Source organism: Aquarana catesbeiana, linkage group LG03, assembly GCF_042186555.1.
Source record: "Aquarana catesbeiana isolate 2022-GZ linkage group LG03, ASM4218655v1, whole genome shotgun sequence".
NCBI classification, from domain to species: domain Eukaryota; kingdom Metazoa; phylum Chordata; class Amphibia; order Anura; family Ranidae; genus Aquarana; species Aquarana catesbeiana.
Window position 1 is genome coordinate 433,590,868 of NC_133326.1, and position 24,480 is coordinate 433,615,347.

General features: G+C 42.5%; 1 protein-coding gene across 3 annotated transcripts in view; it reads left to right on the forward strand.

Annotated features, from left to right (window-relative positions):
• Window positions 1-24,480, forward strand: part of LOC141132419 (transcription factor 7-like 2) — a 1,287,046-nt gene that overhangs the window by 811,016 nt on the left and 451,550 nt on the right. The gene's annotated exons all lie outside the window — the stretch shown is intronic.

Below are 24,480 nucleotides of genomic sequence, written 5' to 3' on the forward strand. Positions count from 1 at the left end.
GGGCAGATCAGGTACAGAAGGTAAATCCAGGAGAATAGTCAAAGTCCAAAAGCTGAGATCAGGGCAGGCAGAAAACAGAGTAGTCAGGAATAGTCCAACAGGTATCAGATAGCAAATGCAAGTAACAGGGCACAGAGGGTCTTCAGGAACGCTGTAGACCGGACAGCAAGGCAGCAGTGGAACAGTCCTCTTTAAATAGCCTCTTTGGCGCCAAGTGCTGTCACGGGGCTCGCGCGCGCACCCGTGCGCCGCTATTGGTGCTATTGCGCATGTCCATTCGCGCCAGATGGCAGGTACATCTGTGGGGTGTCGAAGAGTGTATGTATGGCCTCCCTTCCTTGCAATCAAGTGGAAGGGATGACCCCACTTGTAGTTGATTCCTTGTTCGCCGAATTTCTCCAACAAATGTTTCATGCAGCGGCACATCTGAAGTGTCCTCCAAGACACGTCTGGCAGAAGATTGATCTGAGCTCCGTCAGTCAATTTGCCCTCTATGCCAAGCCCGTTGTCTTCTTTAACAGAATAATTGTGCAAGCAACAAAGGACATCTCTGGGCCTGTCATCTGTTGAGCCTCTAGGGCCGAGGGTTCTGTTTACTCGGTCAATGGCGGTGGGGTGTCTCCGTTGGGCGATCCAGACAGTCGTTAAATATGGCAGTCACAGTCATCTTGAGGTCCACCTGCCGGGTAGCCTCCGGCAAACCTAATGTTTCCCCTGAATAATAATAATATTAATAATAATCTTTCGTCCAATAATAGGTGTAGCTGCGCAATTTGGTCAGTTAGTTCTTCATGCGTGACTTGTAAGGCTTGGACATCATTGCGAAGGGTATAATTGTCTGTTTCCAATGTGGAGACTCATGCGGTCACTTCTGTCACTTCCTGCTTAATGCCTACAATTTTCCCGCGAAGTGCTGCCTACATTCTGGCTGCCACTGAATCTAGATCCTCTCTGGGTAGTTTTTGCAAAAGCACCCATATTGCCCTGTCACTACTGAGCAAAGATGTGTGCTCCTGGGGGGCAAAGCTAGAGGACTGGCATCCGTTGTTGCCTGCAGCTGCTGTGGTATAGGCAAGGGTGCACTAAGGGATGAGAGCTGGTGCTGAGAGGGCTGCGTGTGCTGTGGAGCCCATGGTATGAAGCTGCTGGGCTCCCCTCCTGGGCTTCCCAGAGATGTAAGAGAGCAGGGGAAGCAGGGGGAGAGATTGCTAGAGGGAGAGAACGGTAACATGTCATTACCGTGATCTTGTTTCTCCTCTCTTCCTACAGGCGATCCAGGCTCCGTCCTTGTGGCTGAGGCCGGCGCCATCTTGGCTGGATCTGGGGTGGACGCCGCTTGCTGTTTCGGCTTCAGGAAGCGGTCCATTGGAGCTCTGGGACACACAGTACGGTAGTATCTCTCCTCTGGCTGTGAAAGTCGGGGCTGAGAAGTTGAAATACTGGGTATGGCTGTGCAGGTGGTTTGTGAAGGAGCCAAGGTTCGGGAGCCCTGGGAAGATTTGTCCTCACTCTTCCATGCCGAGACCACGCCCCCGTGTTGAGTTATTTTGAGGGGACAGCAAATTTACACTGTTATACAAACTGTACACTCACTACTTTACATTGTAGCAAAGTGTAATTTCTTCAGAGCCCTTGCACACTGGGGCGGGGGGCGGCGTCGGCGGTAAAACACCGCTATTATTAGCGGCGTTTTACCGTCGGTATGCGGCCGCTAGCGGAGCGGTTTTACCCCCCACTAGCGGCCGAGAAAGGCAGAGGCGCTTTGCCGGCGGTATAGCCGCGCCGTCCCATTGATTTCAATGGGCAGGAGCGGTAAAGGAGCTGCTCAAACGGCAAAGGTGACAGAGTCGCGCCAGGATTTCCTGCTTGATCTTCTCATATTGTCCTGCTTCTGCTGACTCCAGATAATAGTAGGCCTTCTGTGATTCTCCATAAAGTAAGAGGGCAACCAGTCCTGCCCACTGGGTTTTAGGCCAACCTTCCCTCTCAGCGGTCGGTTCAAATGTCAGCAGAAAGGCCTCTGGATTATCATCTGCAGTCATCTTTGAAAGAAAGCGACCCACATGGATGGCTGATGGCTTGTCTCCAACATCATCAACTTTAGCAGGTGACCACTGTGCTAGCATCTCCACAACCTCAGTCAGATTTTTCCTATCTGCAGCAGTGGCTAGCTGTTCAGCACCAGTCTGTTGGCACAGCACCTTTGTTTGCTCCTGTGCAATAGCTTTGGCTTGCTGTTGTGCAGCGTTGGCTTGCTGCTGTGCAGCGTTAGATAACACCAATTGTTTGAGGATTTCCTCCATGTTTATTCACTCTAGGTACTGGCCCTTTAAAGTAGTAACTTACTACAGCTGGCCGCAGCCTCCACCATATGTATGCTGGGGGAGAGGTAACAGGCACAAAGCTCCCTGGGATAAGCAGTCTTTCAGGCACAGATACCAAATCCAGTGAGATAAACAGTGCAGTGTTTATTGGTGATATATACAAGTCTTTTATATACAGGTGCTGTACAGTGTTTCAGGAAAACAAACAGAACAAAAACAGCCAAACAAAAACCCAGCAGTGTCTCGGCACTACCTATACCAAAAGCAGGCCCTCACTACCAGACTGAGCAAGCCTACAGCTTGTCAGCTTCCACATAAACTGCTTTCACCAACCTTTTTTGCTCTCACAGACCAAATTTGTCTGATCTTCCCAGGCAGAGTGCACTCCGAACAGGACTTTTCCCGAATCACTCTGGGATGCCCTGCTACAATATATATACAGTGGGGACGGAAAGTATTCAGACCCCCTTCAATTTTTCACTTTTTGTTATATTGCAGCCATTTACTAAAATCATTTAAGTTCATTTTTTTTTCCTCATTAATGTACACACAGAACCCCATATTGACAGAAAAACACAGAATTGTTGAAAATTTTGCAGATTCATTTAAAAAGAAAAACTGAAATATCACATGGTCCGAAGTGTTCAGACTCTTTGCTCAGTATTTAGTAGAAGCTCCCTTTTGATCTAATACAGCCATGAGTCTTTTTGGGAAAGATGCAACAAGTTTTTCACACCTGGATTTGGAGATCCTCTGCCATTCCTCCTTGCAGATCCTCCAGTTCTGTCAGGTTGGATGGTAAACATTGGTGGACAGCCATTTTTAGGTCTCTCCATGGATGCTCAATTGGGTTTAAGTCAGGGCCCTGGCTGGGCCATTCAAGAATAGTCAGAGTTGTTGTGAACAACTTTCTCCCATCTCCCGACTGCATCTCTGGAGCTCAGCCACAGTGATCTTTGGGTTCTTCTTTACCTCTCTCACCAAGGTTCTTCTCCCCCAATAGCTCAGTTTGGCCAGACGGCCAGCTCTAGGAAGGGTTCTGGTCGTCCCAAACGTCTTCCATGTAAGGATTATGGAGGCCACTGTGCTCTTAGGAACTTTAAGAGCAGCAGAAAATTTTTCGTAACCTTGGCCAGTTATGTGCCTTGCCACAATTCTGTCTCTGAGCTCTTCATGCAGTTCCTTTGACCTCATGATTCTCATTTGCTCTGACATGCACTGTGAGCTGTAAGGTCTTATATAGACAGATGTGTGACTTTCCTAATCAAGTCCAATCAGTATAATCAAACACAGCTGGACTCAAATGAAGGTGTAGAACCATCTCAAGGATGATCAGAAGAAATGGACAGCACCTGAGTTAAATATATGAGTGTCACAGCAAAGGGTCTGAATACTTAGGACCATGTGATATTTCACTTTTTCTTTTTTAATAAATCTGCAAAAATGTAAATTCTGTGTTTTTCTGTCAATATGGGGTGCTGTGTGTACATTAATGGGGAAAAAAATGAATTGAAATGATTTTAGCAAATGGCTGCAATATAACAAAGAGTGAAACATTTAAGGGGGTCTACTTTCCATCCCCACTGTGTGTGTGTGTATATGTGTGTGTGTATATATGTATATATATATATATATATATATATATATATATATATATATATATATATATATATATATATATATATATATATAATGTGTGTATATATACATACACACACACTGACAAGTCAATTTAACACATCAAAAGGATGTTAATGTGCAAGGTCACATTGGTATTTGGGGAACATATTGTTTATCTGATCAGGCATTTCAAAGGGGGACTTATTTACTAAGGAGAAACTGCGTCCTCTGATTGTGTCTGAGTTTTTTGTCGGAAATGCCGACTGTGTTTAGGCTTCATCGGACATTTTCCATCGGAATTTCCGTCACACAAAATTTGAGATCTGGTTCTCGAATTTGCCGACAATAAAATCTGTTCTCGTAAATTCCGATCGTGTGTACACAATTCCGACGCACAAAGTGCCACACATGCTAAGAATAAATTACGAGACGGAAGCGCTCGGTCTGGTAAAACTAACGTTCGTAATGGAGATAGCACATTTGTCACGCATATTTTAATGCAGCGCATTCTCTTCTTCTTTATAATGCTATAATAATGAAGTTGTTTTGCTGCTCATATTGACACAGAGTTCTGACAAACTGATTTCTTTATTATTTCTCATGATCTCCTGATTCATATTATTAATTTTTTCCTCAGATCTCCAAAATAATGTTTATAATTTTTGTCTATATATTTATTTTTAATAAGATCTCCTATTTTATTTTTTTATTTTTTATAGTGATCTCCATAATATTTTTTTCTCGTTTTGTGTGTCAAGTTACCACAACACCATTATGATCTTGTATTTTTTCATCTCAAGGAGGTTGGTGTTGGTGTCCCTTGTTATTTTGACATTGTATTTTTGAAATGGAGCTGCCTACTCACTGTCCTTTTTGAAGTAAAACATATAGGCAAGTATTTCTGAAAATAAAATAGCCATTTATTCTGGGTCATAACAAAATAAAGAGGAAGGCAACGCTGGAGAAACCGCTGAGGTTGGCAAAGCCTTTGTACCCCAGGGCACACATCAACTATTTGTCAGCCAAAATTGGTGGCCTGAGGAGTCCATATAATAGTGAGCACAATCCTGTCCAGGACTCCAAGAGATCAGGAACAGCAGCAGATGACATCTATGACATCTTCCAGGCTGTGGCTGTGATGTTGGAGGTGTGGCAGGAGGTGGAGGAGGAGGATGGTCCAACTCACACAGGTGTGTTTTTGTTTTGAGTTGGCCCCTCAAACCCTTATTTTGGGTGATCACCATAAGTTCCTCACACAAGAGGCGTTGGCCCTCCTCCATTTGCTGCATTTTGTATGCAGTCATGCATGCAAAGGCATCTTGAAGAGTGGGGTTGGCTTTGAAGGCCTCATTAGCCTCCCTAATCAACCTGAGTGCTGCCTCCTCCACGTTACTCCTCTTCCTGGCCCCTTTGGTTGGAAGGCGGAGGGGAGGGACCTGCGAATCTGTGAGGCTCCTACTGGGCACAGCCACCTCCTGGCTGCCACTTACCCCCACCACCTCCTGGCTGCCACATTCCCCAGCCTCCTCTTGGCTGAGGCTTTCCTGTGTATGAAAAAGGGACACAGTTTTAGTTTATTGTTCATCAATCACACACAATTTTCAGCTCATGACTGTTGCAAATTGAATGTTAATAAATAGAAAAGACTATCATTCTGACCCCAGCATTTTTTTTTTTTTTTATATATATATATATATATATATATATATATATATATATATATATATATATATATATATATAGTATTGATATATAAAACACTTTAAATTAAATCAACAATTAGTGATCAATAATATCATCTATTTGACATAATTTATTTTACAGTAAGAATTATGTTGAACAATGCTATACCTGGCTCAAGCTGGGCTCCTCCACTTCTTCCTGGCTGGAAGGCCCAGGGTGGAAGCCTCAGCTGGGGAGGAAGGAAGCGTGGAAGGTAGGATTGAGAGGGATTCCCTGATTTCAGTCTGGTCTGCCAGAAAATGAAGTCTCTAATAGTACAACAGCCTGGGGACATAAATGTCATCTGCTGCTGCTCCTGATCTCATGGATTTCTGGACCTTAGTACACTCATGATTATATGTGCTCCTTAGGCCACCATTTTTTTTTTTTAAATAGGGGATGTCTGCGTGGGGACCTGCGGCTTCACCAACTCCAGCAGTTTCTCCAGCGCTGCCTGCCTCTTTATTTTATTATTATAATGCGGGTGTTTGACTTGCCACAGACAGGGCAGCTCCCTGTATTTATCAATGAATATTGGGAGGAAACTGTGGTCTTTGAACCCATCCATTTTCTCTGCAAGACACAACACAACACAAGACAAACCCTAATGTCTTGTGTTGTTGCGAAACTCTCCTAATCTTGACCCAATATAGGTCTCAATCTATAAGCAGTATAGGCCACTCTTCCCCCAATTAAAATTGTACCTTCGTTATAACGATCGTCGCTACCCCTACTCCATCCTCCGCTCACAGATCGTACGCATGAGGCATGGGTGTTATGCTCTATATACACTGCACATGCGTGAAACTCCGCCCACCCCTGACGTTCTTTCTAGTCTATTCCCCGCCCCTTCTCTTTCGGCACAGTGGGTAGAGAACATGGTGGAGACACAGCAGGTGCATGCAGAGGAGAGCAGCAACGACAAAAGCCCAGAGCCATGAACGTCCCAATCCCGGAGGAGATTTAAGGCCTCAAATATGTCCTTTAAAGAGATGGTGGAGATGGTAGACATTTTGAAGAGGGCCAACTATTATGGGAAGTATGGACCGTACCTAAACCCAAATGTGAGAAAGGCCAAGATCATGACTAAAGTTTTGAAGAGTCTGCGCCAGAATTTTGGGGTACGGCGATCCAAGGATCAATTGAGGAAACAATGATCGGACCTCAAAGCAGGATCAGTACAGAAGAATCAAGAGAGTTCTTCAAAAAAGTAAGTAGTTGTGTGTTTGTATTATTATTATTACTTGCATGCTGCTCCATGTGCTTTTCTTTACTGTTGTACAGTTTAAAATGGCAACTTTCATGTTCATGGGCTCAGTAACCGGTCATAAATTGTTCGTTTGCCCACTTATTAAATGTTTTGGCAGATGCAGGTTAACTACATTTGTTCATGCCTATTTGTATTAAAAGAATTTTGTTGTCTAGATGGGTTTGTAACTAGAATGAAATGGAAAATTGATTCAGTGTAAAGAGAGGACACTCAGCAGCTGTTTACACATCTGGACGCAGGAGCACTAGTGTGGGACACCAGAACAAACTTTTTAGGGTGTCCCACACAGGTGCTCCAGTGGATACTAGGGATGTCTCCATGTGTGAAAATTGTACAAAAAAGGGAAGTATTCCTGCTTTAGAAAGGAACAAAAAATTTCTTCAGCTTGGAACTCTGCCAAAACAGACAATTGTACGACACTTCCAAGCAAATGTTTCATATTCCTATTTCTGCTCTCAAATATCTGTGTACTAAGTATACCTATTTTTTATTCACATAGGGGAGAAAAGACTCGGGACATCTGAGGACACCAGGGACCCCACACCTCCTAAAGAAGGGGAAATCCCCAAACCACAAGCAGAGGATGAGGAGGGAGACGTTTATGAAGTGGGCAAAATAGTGACCACAACAGGTGAGTGTCTGAGACCACAGCTTCAGGTAATAGGTGGATGCCTTCATATTTATAATACATGGTGTTTTTTTATTCTAGGTGATGTGGATGTTGTGGAAGAAGAATCTCATTTCACAAGTGAAAGTGCCCAGATCCTCATCGGGGAGATAATGGGGTGCAATCGTGATTTAGAAAATATATAGGAAAACATCAATGATGTTCAACAAAAAATGAAGAACATCATTGATGTTTTAGGCAGAATATAAACTACACAAAAATTGTACAGTTTTATCGTGTATTTTTAAAGTATTTTAAAAGCCAAATTTTGAAGATGTACACGGTGTGTCAAAATGTGCTATCTGCCATCACGGGATATCAATGTATGCATTTTGTGGGTGCAACCCCTTCCTCACAACTCAAGTTGTTGAGAGGAAGGGGTTGCACCCCCAAAACAAATCCATTGATCCCCCATGATGGAAGCTAGCACATGTTGACATTAGGCATGCGATCAGGAGGGAAATCCCCAGTTTGAATCACAATTTGTGTGCATCTTCAAAATTTGGCTTTTACAGGGGTGACAACCCCATCTGATGATGGCAATATCAACACAGTTTGGGCATACTAATGTCTGATATTGCCTTCACTTTATCAAAGTTTGTAAGTTCCTGAGTTTGTGTATGTTATGGTTTGAAACATGCCTGTTTAACCAAAAAAAGGATAATTCTAATGTGAAAAATAAATGTTATACACCAAAGATGTTGGTTTGTTCGAAAACCCTTTTCTAACGCACATGTGAATGTGCTTTGAGTAAAATGTTTTCTACTCAACAATGTGTGGCTTCTTCTTTCAATGCTCAATAGCAATTTTTGTAGTAAGTTGGTGTTTACAGTGACAATGGGGGTTATTTACTAAAGGCAAATCCACTTTGCACTACAAGTGCAGTTTCAAGTGCACTTTTGCAGTGCACTTGAAGTGCAAAGTGGATTTCCTTTAGTAAATAACACCAACGGTGCTTTATAATTTACCACAATTTTGTGACTCCACAAATTTCAGTCATGGTGCTGAAAATGATGAATATTTTTATCAGTAATGCATTACATACATTAACAACAACAAAAAAGGTGTGTGTGTGTAGCAGACCCACAACATAATAGTTCGCTGAAGAAGAGATCGTCACCTTATGTATCCAAAAAATTACGTTTGCACTATTGAACAAAAAAGGAAAAAAAGAAAAGCCCATTGGATAACCTAGGAGCCAGCTAAAAGAAACACAAGCAGCAAACACAAACTGAACCGACTGGCCATTATTCCAAAGGCATTTTCCACCACTCTTCTGGCTCTGGCCAGCCGGTAGTTAAAAACCCTCTGCTCCAGGGTGAGCCACCATTCTAGAACCGTCTGTAAAATTCAGTCTGGGCGATGTCTCCACCATCAGACATCCGGCCATTCTTCCCCACATCCACATACAGGAACTCATATGTCACCAACACCACCGCCAACATCACAATACTATTAAACCCCTTATAGTTATAATAGTAGGACCCCAAGTTGGGGGGTGGGACGATGTGGACGTGCTTCCCATCTATTGCCCCTCCACAGTTGGGAAAGACCCACCGCTGGGCAAACTGGGAGCCACAGTCTGCCATTCCTGTGGCGTTGCAGGAAACTGGTTTATGTTTATGTGCAAAATAGTCATTTTGCACATAAACATTGCAAGCAGATTAAACACAAACATTCTTGGCCAAAATCAATATTAACATTTATTTGAAGGAGTATTTAAAGACAAAAAGAGAAGGTCCACTTATCAGATTCCTCACCCCCTCTGATGGCCCATTGTAAACATTTTAGGAGGGGAGATGTTTTGGACAGGTAACCCTCTCCACTTCATTGAGAGCTGAATGCATACATAATGTGACTTACTTTGGCCAGCCCCTCCTTACTTACACTATTGGCAGCCCACTGGACAGGTAAGAAGTGTCATAATACAAAAATATGAATACACACAGTACAAATTGAAGCACTTTTTTACATTCTGCAATTACCTATCAAGATAATAGGGGCACAAAACTTTAAACAGTGTCATTTGAAAGTATTCAGGCAGGCCCTTTCACTACATGCTTTGGTGAATTCATCCATAAATATGACCACAAAAGAGGTAGGTATAGTGTGTATGGGTTTGGCAAAGTCAGCAGATAGAGGATTGGTATCGGTTGACTTAGCGGTTAGGGGGAGGGAGGGTTAAAAATGATTTTGGGACCCCCAAAAAAAAGCTTCTTGCACTCTGCATGAATTTAATTTAGGGGGTGTTTAGGCTAAAGCACTACTATGGAGCTGACAAAATACATTAAGTGACTAGGCTAGGTGTGTATGGGCCCAGGATAGCATGCTGGGGAGGTTAGTAAAGGCAAATATGCATGAAGGACAAAAAAGGAACTTTCAAAACTTCCAGCATGCATGAGGACATTCACAGCATCTTACAATCATGGTAATTAGTGAATGATGAATGAAATACAATACATTAGCAAACATGAAATACATAGAATGTGATGTTAAAGGAGAAAACTTACCCTAATATAGTCCTTCTGCAGGACCTGAATGATGGCAGAACAGGTCTCTGGAATAATGATCCCCATAGCCTGGGGGGAGATGCCTGTCGAGAACTTGATGTCCTGCAGACTTCTCCCCGTCGCCAAGTACCGCGACTAGCCTCTGTTCGGGAGTGATGGGTTGCCGCATGCAGGTGTCCTGCCTGCTCATATAAGGGGACAGCAAAGCCAACAAACTGTGAAAAACGGGATCCGTCATCCAGAGATAATTCCTGAAATCATCAGGATTATTCTCACGGATCTGCTGCAACAAAGGCATATGAGAGAATTGGTCACACTGGAGCAACCAATTCTTCGTCCATGAACTCCTCCCCACCCTGTTCATGGACTGGGCTTGGGTCAAAGCAAGAACCCAACACCAAGCCCCCGCATAGCATGAACTCTACGACGAGTACGTAACCGCAACATGGCTTCAAAACAGTCGGCTGGTCAGAACGAACTAACAGAAAGCACTGAAAAACAGAAAGGCCTGCGAAGAACGAGCTGAAAATCAGAAACGAGCGGACAAGAACGCACTGTAGATCAAATACGTACTATAATAATAATAATACGCACTGACAAACAAATGCAAACTGACTACACGCACTGAAGAACAGATACGAACCCACAAGCACAAACTGAAGAGCAGTAACGATCTGAAAAGCACGAGGCTAAAAGCGCAAATCGTCTCTCACCAAACTTCTAACAGACACGAAATTAGCAGAAGAAGCCCAAAGGGTGGCGCATTTGGTATTGAACTTCCCTTTTCTAGTGCCGTCGTACGTGTTGTACATTACCGCATTCTTGACGTTCGCAATTTCCGACCAACTTTTTGTGACCGTGTGTGTGCAAGACAAGTTTGAGCCAACATTCATCGGAAAAAAACATGGATTTTGTTGTCGGAATGTGCGATCGTATGTACACGGCATAACTTGTCTGTACCACTGTTGGTTCTTCTGAAATCTAAATAAATGCATCTCTCTGGATGAGCTGAATTGCTGCGTGAATAATTCTGATTATAATTATCAATCCTCCATACTACTATATCACTATACCACTCTACTGGCAAACTGTCCAAAACCAGGATTTTGTTGGATGGTAAAGAATGAATGGCATCAAGAACTTCCTCTACTGTTAACTGACCATCCAACAGTTGCTGTTGGGAGGAGTTGAGTTGTTTGAAGTAATCCAGCAAAAACAATTTCAGAGGACAATAGAGGGTCTGCACACAGTGTTTCATAAAATTGAGCAAATGCTGCATTGATTTCCAATTGGTTAGTAGTAGCAGTACCATTCGATAATATAATACTAGGGGTAGTGCAGCCAAGATAATCTGAGTGAGTCAGTTCAAGCGAATATAGTTTTAGAATTCTGTGGGCCGAAACCTGAGAAAAGTCAGATATGTACTGCATTACAGGCCTTGTCCAAATTGTTTTCTAAGGACTGCAGTGTAGAATGACAAGATATGATGTGTAACAATATTAGTAATATAGGAGCCCGAAACCACTGCTTTAACCACTTCAGCCCCGGAAGGATTAACCCCCTTCCTGACCAGAGCACTTTTTACAATTTGGCACTGCGTCGCTTTAACTGCTAATTGCGCGGTTATGCAATGCTGTACCCAAACAAAATTTGCGTCGTTTTCTTCCCACAAATAGAGCTTTCTTTTGATGGTATTTGATCACCTCTGCGGTTTTTATTTTTTGCGCTATAAACGGAAAAAGACCGAAAATTTTGAAAAAAAAATGATATTTTCTACTTTTTGTTATAAAAAAAAATCCAATAAACTCAATTTTAGTCATGCATTTAGGCCAAAATGTGTTCGGCCACATGTCTTTGGTAAAAAAAATGTCAATAAGCGTATATTTATTGGTTTGCGCAAAAGTTATAGCGTCTACAAACTAGGGTGCATTTTCTGGAATTTACACAGCTTTTAGTTTATGACTGCCTATGTCATTTCTTGAGGTGCTAAAATGGCAGGGCAGTACGAAACCCCTCCAAATGACCCCATTTTGGAAAGTAGACACCCCAAGGAAATTGCTGAGAGGCATGTTGAGCCCATTGAATATTATTTTTTTTTGTCCCAAGTGATTGAATAATGACAAAAAATAAATAAATAAAAAAATTTACAAAAAGTTGTCACTAAATGATATATTGCTCACACAGGCCATGGGCATATGTGGAATTGCACCCCAAAATACATTTAGCTACTTCTCCTGAGTATGGGGATACCACATGTGTGGGACTTTTTGGGAGCCTAGCCGCGTACAGGCCCCGAAAACCAATCATCGCCTTCAGGATTTCTAAGGGCGTAAATTTTTGATTTCACTCCTCACTGCCTATCACAGTTCCGGAGGCCATGGAATGCCCAGATGGCACAAAACCCCCCCAAATTACCCCATTTTGGAAAGTAGACACCCCAAGCTATTTGCTGAGAGGCATGGTGAGTATTTTGCAGCTCATATTTGTTTTTGAAAATGAAGAAAGACAAGAAAAAAATGTTTTTTTTTCTTTTTTCAATTTTCAAAACTTTGTGACAAAAAGTGAGGTCTGCAAAATACTCACCATACCTCTCAGCAAATAGCTTGGGGTGTCTACTTTCCAAAATGGGGTCATTTGGGGGGGTTTTGAACTGTCCTGGCATTTTATGCACAACATTTAGAAGCTTATGTCACGCATAACCCACTCTTCTAACCACTTGAAGACAAAGCCCTTTCTGACACCATTTGTTTATATGAAAAAATATTTTTTTTTTTTGCAAGGAAATTACTTTGAACCCCCAAACATTATATATTTTTTTAAAGCAAAGGCCCTCCAGATTAAAATGGTGGGTGTTTCATTTTTTTTTTCACACAGTATTTGCGCAGCGATTTTTCAAACGCATTTTTTTGGGGAAAAAACACACTTTTTTTTCATTTTAATGCACTAAAACACACTATATTGCCCATATGTTTGATGAAATAAAAAAGATGATCTTAGGCCAAGTACATGGGTACCAAACATGACATGCTTTAAAATTGCGCACAAACGTGCAGTGGCGACAAACTACATACATTTTTAAAAGCCTTTACAGGTTACCACTTTAGATTTACAGAGGAGGTCTACTGCTAAAATTACTGCCCTCGATCTGACCTTCGCGGTGATACCTCACATGCATGGTGCAACTGCTGTTTACATTTGTCGCCAGACCAACGCTTGCGTTCGCTTTTGCACGAGAGCAGGGGGGGACAGGGGTGCTGTTTTTTTTTTTTTGCTTTTTTTTTTCTTTATTATTTTTTTTGCTTTTTTATCTTATTTTTAAACTGTTCCTTTCATTTTTTATTTTTTTTTAATCATTTTTATTGTTATGCCAGGGAATGTAAATATCCCCTATGATAGCAATAGGTAGTGGCAGGTACTCTTTTTTTAAAAAAATGGGGTCTATTAGACCCTAGATCTCTCCTCTGCCCTCAAAGCATCTGACCACACCAAGATCGGTGTGATAAAATGCTTTCTCAATTTCCCAATGGCGCTGTTTACATCCGGCGAAATCTAAGTCATGAAATGCTCGTAGCTTCCGGTTTCTTAGACCATAGAGATGATTGGAGCCATTCTGGTCTCTGATCAGCTCTATGGTCAGCTGGCGGAATCACCGGCTGCATTCTCAGGTTCCCTGTTGGGACAGGAGAGCCAGAGAAAAACATGGAAGACGGTGGGGGGGGGACATTCCCTCCCACTGCTTGTAAAAGCAGTCTAGAGGCTAATTAGCTGCTAGGATTGCTTTTACATGAAAGCCGACCGCTGGCTGAAAAGAATGATACCAAGATGATACCTAAACCTGCAGGCATCATTCTGGTATAACCTCTCAAAGTCGTGAATGGCATACCTGAAAACAAAAAAAATGGTTAACAATAAAACACAGTAAACCGTAAAGTATAAAAAATTACATACCTGAAAAGTAAACATGATAAAACTTAATAACAATAAAACATTGCAGAATAGTATACAGTAAAAAAAAAGCAGAACAATAGAGAGAGAATAGAGCGAGAGAGAACAATAAAACGACAACTATTTTTGTTTTTTTTATTTTATATATTTTTTTTGTTTTGTTTTTTTTTTTTACACTTTTTTTTGTAACTTTTCGAACTGTAACCGGTTCCAGGTTCGGGTCTCTCAAAATGCGATGGCATCTTGGGAGACCCTGTGAAAGTGTGCCTAGTCTGTGCAGTGCTGTACCCTACGCTAATAACTAGTGCATGGTAGCGTTCAAAACATTCACCAATGCAAAGACCAGGATTGTCAGGACAGGAGGGACAATAATAGCAGGTGTCACGCCTATATCCGCACTTGCTGCAGACACAACATGTTTTTTGGGGGGGTTCGTCGGGTAGGGGTACTTGGGAGTTCACCAAAACGCTACCAAAAAAACTGTTAGCGATCGCAGGGATCAGGCCTGACTCTGCGAACGCTGCAGTTATGCTTTTAGTGTTTTGTAAGTGTCAGTGATCAATCGATACTGCACTTGGGTGGGCTGGGCTGGGCCGGGCGGAGGGGCAAAATGCAGGTGCTAGCAGGTATCTGGGCTGATCCCGCTAACACTGCTTTTTTGGGAACCCTAAACTGCTGGGGACGCTAGTATAGATCTGATCGGATCAGATATTGATCCGTTCAGATACTATACCACTAAGGGAGGTGTATGGTGCGTGCGTGGGTGTTAGCGCTACTGGCGCTAACCTGATGCTGCCTGGGGTGACGCAGACCCTATCTGACCCTAAAACCTAACTTATATCACCGCCGGGCGATCAGGGGGCTAAACCTTTGTTCGGTAATAAACGGCGGGTGCCCTGACACTATAAAAAATAAACTAACCAGCGTCACCCGTAACACTTATACGGTGATCACTGGTGAAAGGGTTAACTAGGGGGCAATCAAGGGGTTAAAACATTTATTAGGTAGTATATGGGGGTCCCTGTCGCTATAAAACGCTGACGGCCAACCTAAATATTTACCTCCCTAACTAGCGTCACCAGTGACATTAATACAGTGATCAGAAAAATGATCGCTTAGTGACACTGGTGACGGGGGATGATCAAGGGGTTAAAACTTTATTAGGGGGGGTTAGGGGGGTATCCTAGACCTAAAGGGGGCTAACACTAACTGCCCTACCACACTAACTGTCACAAACTGACACCAATGCAGTAATCAGAAAAAAAAAAAAAACTGCTTCGTGTCAGTGTGATGGGGGGGTGTAAAGTATGCCTGGCATGTTCTACTTTGTGTGTGTGTTTGTGCAACTCACTCAGATGTCTTCTCTCCTCGGTGCCGGAATGGAAAATACCCCCCCGCCCGAGGCAAGCAATCACGTATCAGGTACGTGATTTTGCCTGCCCGTGCCATTCTGCTGCAGTATATCTGCGTTAGGCTGTCTGCAACTGGTTAAAGGAATATCATATGGCACCAAAAAAGAGAATGAAGATTAGCGACCCAGTAGTCAGCCATAGCATTAGAAATTGGGTTAATAATTTTGAGGGTGAAGATCCAAAGTAGACCCAATCTCCAGACCCGAAAGGAGGGTCTATGAATATGTATATAGCTTACCTATATGCTTATGTATTAATTTACTTTCTCTAGCTTTATGTATGAATTTGAACTCCACTTATCCCTGTACAAAAACGCTGCTCATGGCATGCGTCCCAGCATAACTGAAAGTGACGTCTAATGGTCTCGGAACCAGAAATTGCGTCAACACGTTTCACCCTCCCACAGGGCATCATCAAGAACCTCCTGAGGTCTTCTGGTTATCGGTGGAACGCACGCCATGAGCGGCGTTTTTGTACTTGAAGCTCTCTGACTTTTTATGCCTGATTTTATCTTGCTTTTTGTAAGTATTCATTTTTATATGTGCAATAAATCTATTGCCAAACTGTACTTCACTATAGTCCCTTCCTTTCATTTAGTTTTTGGGTAATAATTATCTCAGCTGAGTATCTGTAACAAGTGAGATCTGCTTGATGATTTGATGTTAAGCTGCCATCCCTGGCCACCATTACAAGCTTGAAGTGACCCCTAGACTGAAAAGCTAGGGGTCCATTCCATCCGGTGAGTGGGGACACAGGAGGTTTTATTTTGCGCACCTTGAAAACTCTGGAGCACTTCGTACTTTTTTGGATTGGAGCACATCAGTCACTATATGGACATTCACTTTTATTGTTTTTCATTATATTCATTGATGTTGTGTTTGCTAGTGCTGTAGTTCATATCTAATTTTTTGTGAGCAGAGAATGGCTCTGCACGGAATCGAAGAAATGCTGTTTTAAGATCATGAGGGGGGGTTGAATCGTGATGTTGATTAACGATTAATCGTGCAGCTCTACCATGCATATGTGCATAAGTGGTCTGTATAGTGAACTTGGTTTAAAGTTATTCACTTTAAGGTCATTAACCACTTCTGGACTGCCCCACGTACATTTACTGCAGCCGGGCGGTCCGGCTGCGCGAAATCCCATACCTGTACATGATTAGCGCCCGCCTTTCCTGCAGCAATTGTTTATCAGGTCCAGGCCATGAATCATTGATTTGATCGGTTCTGATAAATGGCAGAACCTCCTGTGCATGTGTAATGTAAGCACAGGCACAGGAAATTATGCAATCTCCTCTCCTGAGGCCCTTTTCGGTTCCAGCGTGAGGAGAGAGCACCAGACAGTGAGTAAAGCACTGACACCGGGATACACCGTTAGGCACAATTTACCCCCTGATGCCCCCCCGGTTAACCCTTTCACTCCTTGTCACAGTGTCACTAAGTGCAGTGTACCGATTTTTTTACTGATCACCATATTGGTGTCACTTGTGACAATAAATAGCATTTGCGTTAGTCCCAGGTGGGTTCAGGGTACCCGCCATATACAGGTGATACTTGAAAAATTTGAATATCGTGCAAAAGTTTATTTATTTTACTAATGCAACTTAAAAGGTGAAATTAATATAGGAGATAGACTCATTACATGCAAAGCAACATAGTTCAAGCTGTGATTTGTCATAATTGTGATGATTATGGCTTACAGCTCATGAAAACCCCAAATCCACAATCTCAGAAAATTAGAATATTACATGCAATCAAATAAAACAAGGATTGTACATAGAACAATATCGGACCTCTGAAAAGTATAAGCATGCATATGTACTCAGTTTGGGCCCCATTTGCAGCAATTACTGCCTTAGTGCGGCGTGGCATGGAAGCTATCGGCCTGTGGCACTGCTGAGGTGTTACGGAAGACCAGGATGCCTAAATAGCGGCCTTCAACTCTTCTGCATTGTTCGGTCTGATGTGTCTCATCTTTCTATTGGCAGTGCCCCATAGATTCTCTATGGAGTTCAGGTCAGACGAGTTTGCTGGCTAATCAAGCACAGTAATCCCACGGTCATTGAACCAAGTTTTGGTGCTTTTGGCAGTGTGGGCAGGTGCCAAGTCCTGCTGGAAAATGAAGTCAGCATCCCCATAGAGCTTGTCTGCGGAAGGAAGCATGAAGTGCTCCGAAATCTCCTGGTAGACGGCTGCATTGACCCTGGACTTAATGAAGCACAGTGGGCCAACACCAGCAAATGACATGGCTCCCCAAATCAACACAGAATGTGGAAACTTCACACTGGACTTCAAGCATCTTGCAGTGTGTGCCTCTCCATTCTTCCTCCATATTCTGAGTCCTTGGTTTCCAAATGAGATGCAAAATTTGCTCTCATCAGAAAAGAGGACTTTGGACCACTGAGCAACAGACCAGGTCTGTTTTTTTATAGCCCAGGTTTGTTGTTCAGGAGTGGCTTGACAAGAGGAATACGCCATTTGAAGCCCATGTTCAGGATCTGTCTGTGTGTGGTGGCTCTTGATGCACTGACTCCAGCCTCAGTCCGCACCTTGTGAAAGTCCCCAACTCTTTTAAATGGCCTTTTCCTGACAATCCTCTCCAGGCTGCGGTCATCCCTGCTGCTTGCGCACCTTTTTCTTCCACACTTCTCCCTTCCACATAACTTTCTATTAATGTGCTTTGATGCAGCACTTTGGGAACATCCAACTTCTTTTGCAATTACCTTTTGAGGCTTTCCCTCCTTATGGAGGGTGTCAATGAAGGTTTGCTGCACAACTGTCAGGCCAGCAATCTTTCCCATGATTGTGATTCCTACTGAACCAGACTGAGAGACAATTTAAAGGCTCAGGAACCCTTCGCAGGTGTTATGGCTTAATTAGCTGATTAGAGTGGAACACTTTGAGCCTAGAATATTGAACCTTTTCACAATATTCTAATTTTCTGAGATTGTGGATTTGGGGTTTTCATGAGCTGTAAGCCATAATCATCACAATTATGTCAAATCATGGCTTGAACTATATTGCTTTGCATGTAATGAGTTTATCTTATATATTAGTTTCACCTTTTAAGTTGCATTAGTGAAATAAATTAACTTTTGCAGGATATTCAAATTTTTTCGAGTATCACCTGTATTCCCTAATAAACTTTTATATTTTACCAAACATTTGGACAATGTAGTGTTTTTTTTTGTGCATTAAAATTAAAAAAGGGGCCTCTGTTTTAAAAAATATATATACTGTTTGGGTGTTCAAAGTAATTTTATGGCAAAAAAATAAATGTTTTCATGTAAACAAAGTGTCAGAAAAGGCTTGTTCTTCAAGTGGTGAAAATAGTGGGTGCTGTGTAGCATAAGCTTCTAATTTTGGGCATAAAATGCCAGCACAGTTCAAACACCCCCCAAATGACCCTTTTTTGGAAAGTTGACACCCCAAGCTATTTGCTGAAAGACATGTTGAGTCCATGGAATAGTTTGTTTTGCCACAAGTTTTTGTTTTTTGTTTTTTTACACAAAGTTGTCACTTTAATGGTATATTGCTTAAATATTCCATGGGTATATGTTAAATTACACCCCAAAATACATTCTACTGCTTCTCCTGAGTATGGGAATATCACATGTGTGAGAGTTTTTGGCTGTCTAGCCCACGTACAGGACCCCGAAAATCAATCTCCGCCTTCAGGCTTTCTAAGGGCGTAAATTTGCTAATTTCACTTCCTCGCTATCTATCAGTTTTCGGAGGCCATGAAATGCCAGGATAGCACAAACACGCCCCCAAATGACCCCTTTTTGGAAAGTAGACACCCCAAGGTATTTGCTAAGAAGCATGGTGAGTATTTTGCAGCTCTCATTTGTTTTGGAAAATAAAGAAAAGGATTTTTTTTTTTTCTTTTCATTTTTTCAATATTCAAAACTTTGTGACAAAAAGCAAGATCTGCAAAATGCTCAACAGGAAGGGTGTGAAACCTTCCGGGGCTGAAGTGGTTTAGATCTGCAGGAAAATAGATTTAACCTGTACAAATGGACAGGCATTTTGACAGAGCCGTGAAAATGTGGAATACACTTTCAAAGGGGTTGTAAACCCTCGTGTTCATAGTTTTAACTCATTGATTGGATAGGATGATAGCAGCGCAGCCATTGGCTCCTGCTGCTGTCAATTAAATCCAATGGGGCGGGGCCGAGTCCTGCATTCTGTGTGAAGGAGAGCCTGCTCCAACGTGGGCACTCAATGCGGGGAGGCGCTACAAGCACCGCCGGGGGACCCCAGAAGGTGAGGATTGTGGCCACTCTGTGCAAAATGAACTGCACAGTAGAGGCAAGTATGACATGTTTGTTATTTAAAAGAAAGGGTTTACAACTCCTTTAAGAACTAGTTTTGGCCATCTCAGTAGATTGTTTTCAAGAGTTGGATGCATTCCTCAAAGCACAAAATATAACCAAGATTGCTTCTAGAGGATCAAGAAGGAATTTATTTTTATTCCACTGGAGCAAATTCAATCATGCGTTATAGTTTTTTTTTGCCTTCCTCTGGATCAACTGTGGCAATAGGAGTCTGTATTGGAAGGATTTCTACTTACAGATACTCCTCGTTTAACGACTTACCCGTTTAACGACCGCTCAGACTTATAACCAGCTCTCCCGACCCAAACGATGCACTGTACATCATTGTATTGTACAGTACAGGATATTTGCTGTTTATATTTTTGTGTTCTGTACTTATGCAAATTAAAACAATGAGTTGGAGTTTTGTGTTTTAGACCCTTTTTTCAGAATACAGTACAGTAGTTTAGGCCAGCACAGTGGTGTAGTGAGTAGCACTCTCGCCTAGCAGTAAAAAGGGTCGCTGGTTCGAATCCCAACCATGACACTACCTGCCTGGAGTTTGCATGTTCTCCCTGTGCCTGCGTGGGTTTCCTCCAGGTACTCTGGTTTCCTCCCACACTCCAAAGACATGCTGGTAGGTTAATTGGCTTCTGTCCAAAAATTGGCCCTAGTATATGAATGTGAGTTGGGGACCTTGGATTGTGGACTCCTTAAGGGTAGGGACCAATGTGAGTGTGTGATGTATGTGTGGAGTGCTGCATGAGTTGACGGCACTCTATGGGTACCTTAAATAAATAGGGATAATTGTAGACACACACCCACACTCACTCAGGTTGAACTGGATGGACTGGTGTCTTTATTCAACCTTACTAACTATGTAAGACTATGTAGTTAAGAATGCTTAACATATTGATTACTTTTGGCTCCTCATTTAACAACCAATTCGTTTAACAACCTGGTCGCTGGAACGGAACTTGGTCGTTAAGTGAGGAGAGCCTGTAATATATATATATATATATATATATATATATATAATTTTTTTTTTTTTCTGTTGGTTGAACCAGATGGACTTTTTTTCAGCCTAAATATGTAACCAATTCTTGTACCTGCTTTATCCATTTGCACCATATTGGATACCCATAATTCCTTCTGTATATCCTTTTCAACAAGACATCGATCCTCAAGAAGTGGCTAGCTTTATGCCATTAAAATTTGTTAGTAACGATGTTTGTTAATAGACAATTAAAAAATAGCTCAATATCTTTGTACAAGAAGACCTAGTTAAAATAGAAGGGTGGCCAGCTAAATGGCAGGTGAGGTGTAATATTGAAAAATGTAAAGTAATGCACTTGGGGGCTAAAAGTATGAATGCATGTACCTTGCAAGGGGGAGAACCTCTGGGGTATTCGAGGATGGAAATGGATCTGGGTGTCCTAGTAGATCAGACTTGGCAATAGCATGCAATGCCAAGCTGCAGCAAGCAAGACTATTACTATTCATTAAAAAATATAATTTACTCAAGAGATAAAACTGTATTTCTTCCACTTTACAAAACCCTGATTCAGCCACATCTTGAGTACGTAGTCCAGTTTTAGTCCCCAATCCTTAGGAAGAATGTGCTTGAACAGGAGAGAGTCCATGCAATCTAATAAGGGAGTGAACTACAAACATTTAATGTATTCTTCCTGGAGAAGAGACATCTAAGAGGGGATAGAATAGTGATTATACACATCTTTAAATGATGACTCTACAGCAGAATTGAGGGAAAACTATATAAACAAAGGTCTCTAAAGAAGACACACAGCCACAATATCATGGTTATGCAATAGAGTTTTCTGTCAGCTTACCTGTCTCCATGTGTTCATCTCTAAAGACCAGCTGCCTCTCACCTGACTGGTTTTATAACCTCACCTCTAAGCATGGCCCCACCCCAGGCCCTATCAGGGAACCCTATATATTCCTGTGCACTGCAAGCCAGCAGTGCTGATCAACCATTGTTTGTTAGCCTCCGTGTGTACTTGCTGTGTATCCTATGTCTGATTCCTGTTACTGACTTTGGCCTGTTCCCCACTCTCCCTGTCTGCTTGTTACCCTGACCTTTGGCGTGTTATGTTTATCCTTGTCGGCTAGTCGCCCTGACCTTTGGCTTACCCCTTACTTCCCTGTCGTTACAGCCTGCTGCCTCCTTCCTCTTCTCCTGTAAGTCTACGGTGAGCGTGAGCTGTGAGACCCTGGGGGCCGCGACCTGGAGCCAGACTGCAGCGCAGTCCATCCTCACCACTAGAGGCTTTGGTGAACACCCGCTGGCTCTTAGACTCCGCGCCCTGGGGAATCTATGCTCTAGCTCCCACTGGGATCCATGTTAGTTATCCTGTAGACCTGCTTCCTGAACCTTCCAGGGTTCAATACGCAGCAGTCAGTCCTAGGGTCCACTACCTTAGCGGTGCACTTCCGACTCCTACAGAGTGCATCTGTCACCTGGTCTCAGGTGACCTGACACACACAATGAAGTTGGATGAGAGGTGGGCTCAGTCTTTCACCGTAAAAGCGATTTTTTACTATTAGAGCAGTAAGGATGTGGAACTCTCTTCCACAGTTGGTGGTGTCAGCAGGGAGTGCAGATAAATTTGGACTTTTACATGCTTTTTTTAGTCAACGCGCAATATTCAGGGATATGGAAAATGATAGTGACCTAAAAAACACACACATTCACACACTCAAATTGAACTGGATCGACTGGTGTCTTTATTCAACCTTACCAACAATTTTACTGTTAATGGTGTAATCTTATTGTCAATAAGCATCTCTTTTAATGTGAAAGTTGCACTGTCTTTATTGGCACCTTAACCTTACTCCACGTGGCTTGAATCCCACAGGGGCTTCTAGCAACCCAATAGATATGAAGGATAACTCTGCATAACTCTGCTTGTATTTCTTCATATCCCCCAACTTGTATTTGAAAAAATGGACTCAAATACATCTCTCCTAAGAAGTACATACTGTGGTGAACAAGGACCCTGACTCCTCTGACATAAGCTGATTAATGAAGTGGGGTTTAGAGGTGAGCTCTGCACATAATTGAACATGTTGCACCCTAAATATGGGTGTAACAGGTTCCAAAGGTGCACTTAGCCTTTAAATATTATACTATTCATTTCATGTACCATACCAATAGACATCACAGTATTGTCCTATAGGATTTCTATAAATAAACCTTATTGAAGACTGTCAAGGCAATACAATAGAGTAGTTCAGTCCGCGCCAAGATTTCTCAAACCTCAATTTACACAAAGCTATGGTAGCATGTATCAACTGTTCACCTTATGATAGTTTTTATAACTTTATAGATGGTCTGCTGAAACTTAAAGTAATGGAAATAACATACCCCATTAATGTTTTATTTATTTTTCCTATCCAGATAGCTAAAATAATAGAAATAAATACATGCATTTTGTTTTATATTTTGCCATGTTTATGAACAGGTAAGCTGCCTGCAGTCAAAGATCTGGCGCTCCTGGTGGATCACAGATAGGTATGCATTTAATAGGGTATTTACTCAAGAGAAAACTATAATTTTACCACTTTACAAATCTCTGGTTTGGCCACATCTTGAGTATGCTGTCCAGGTTCTGGTCACCAGTCCACAGAAAAGATGAGCTGTAGGTGAATCCAGAGAGAGAGAGTCCAGAATAGGGCAACAAAGCTAACAAGAGGGCAGGAGGACTTCAGTTATGTGGAAAGACTGCAAACATTACTTGGAGAAGAGATGCTTAAGGGCAGATGTGATAGCAATATACAAATATCTTAAAGCTAATGCTAACATAGGGAGCAAATAATTCAGTGTCAGATCTCTTATGAAGACATGTGGCCACTCAATGAAGTTGAATAAGAACTGATTTAACCCTAACACGCAGAGGTGGGGGACTCGAGTCACATGACTTGACTCGAGTCAGACTCGAGTCACCTGTTTGAGGACTTGCGACTTGCTTGACAAAATTAAATAAATGACTCGACTTGACTTTGACTTGTCACTAATGACTTGCAACTTGACTTTGACTTGGGCTATTTGACTTGCAATGACTTGACACCACCAGTGCTGTGTCTTGGCCTAGGCAAAAGCTGCCCCCCCCCACAAAAGAAAGCTCCCCCCGAGTCCCGGCTTCGGGGTAGATCAGTATTTTGACTTAATTTGTGACTTGACCAAAATAAATGACTTGACTTGACTTGCTTGACTTCTAGCAGGGACTCGACTTGACTTGCTTGCTTTTCGCCACAGTAACTTCTGACTTGCTTGTGACTTGAAGGTTAAGACTTGAGACTTGCTTGTGACTTGCACATGTGTGACTTACTCCCATCACTGCTAACACGTTCCCACCTGGCCTATAGCAAAATGACGGGTGGGCAATCCAGATAGACGTCATATGATGTCCTTCTGGATCGCACCTTGCCTGCAGCCCTGGGGCTGCACTGCAGTGCGACCTTTTACCGTTGGACACAGCCGATGACTTGTCAGTGTACTGGCCCACTGCCGGTACCCTGTGACCACTCACAGAAGATCACATGGCAATTGTAAACAATAGATGGCTTCATTTCATGCCATCCATTGTGTACAATTGTGTTGCTAGCTAAGATTGGTCACAGTGATCACATGGTACAGACAGGGCTAGTCACAGCCCATCCGTACCATGTGAT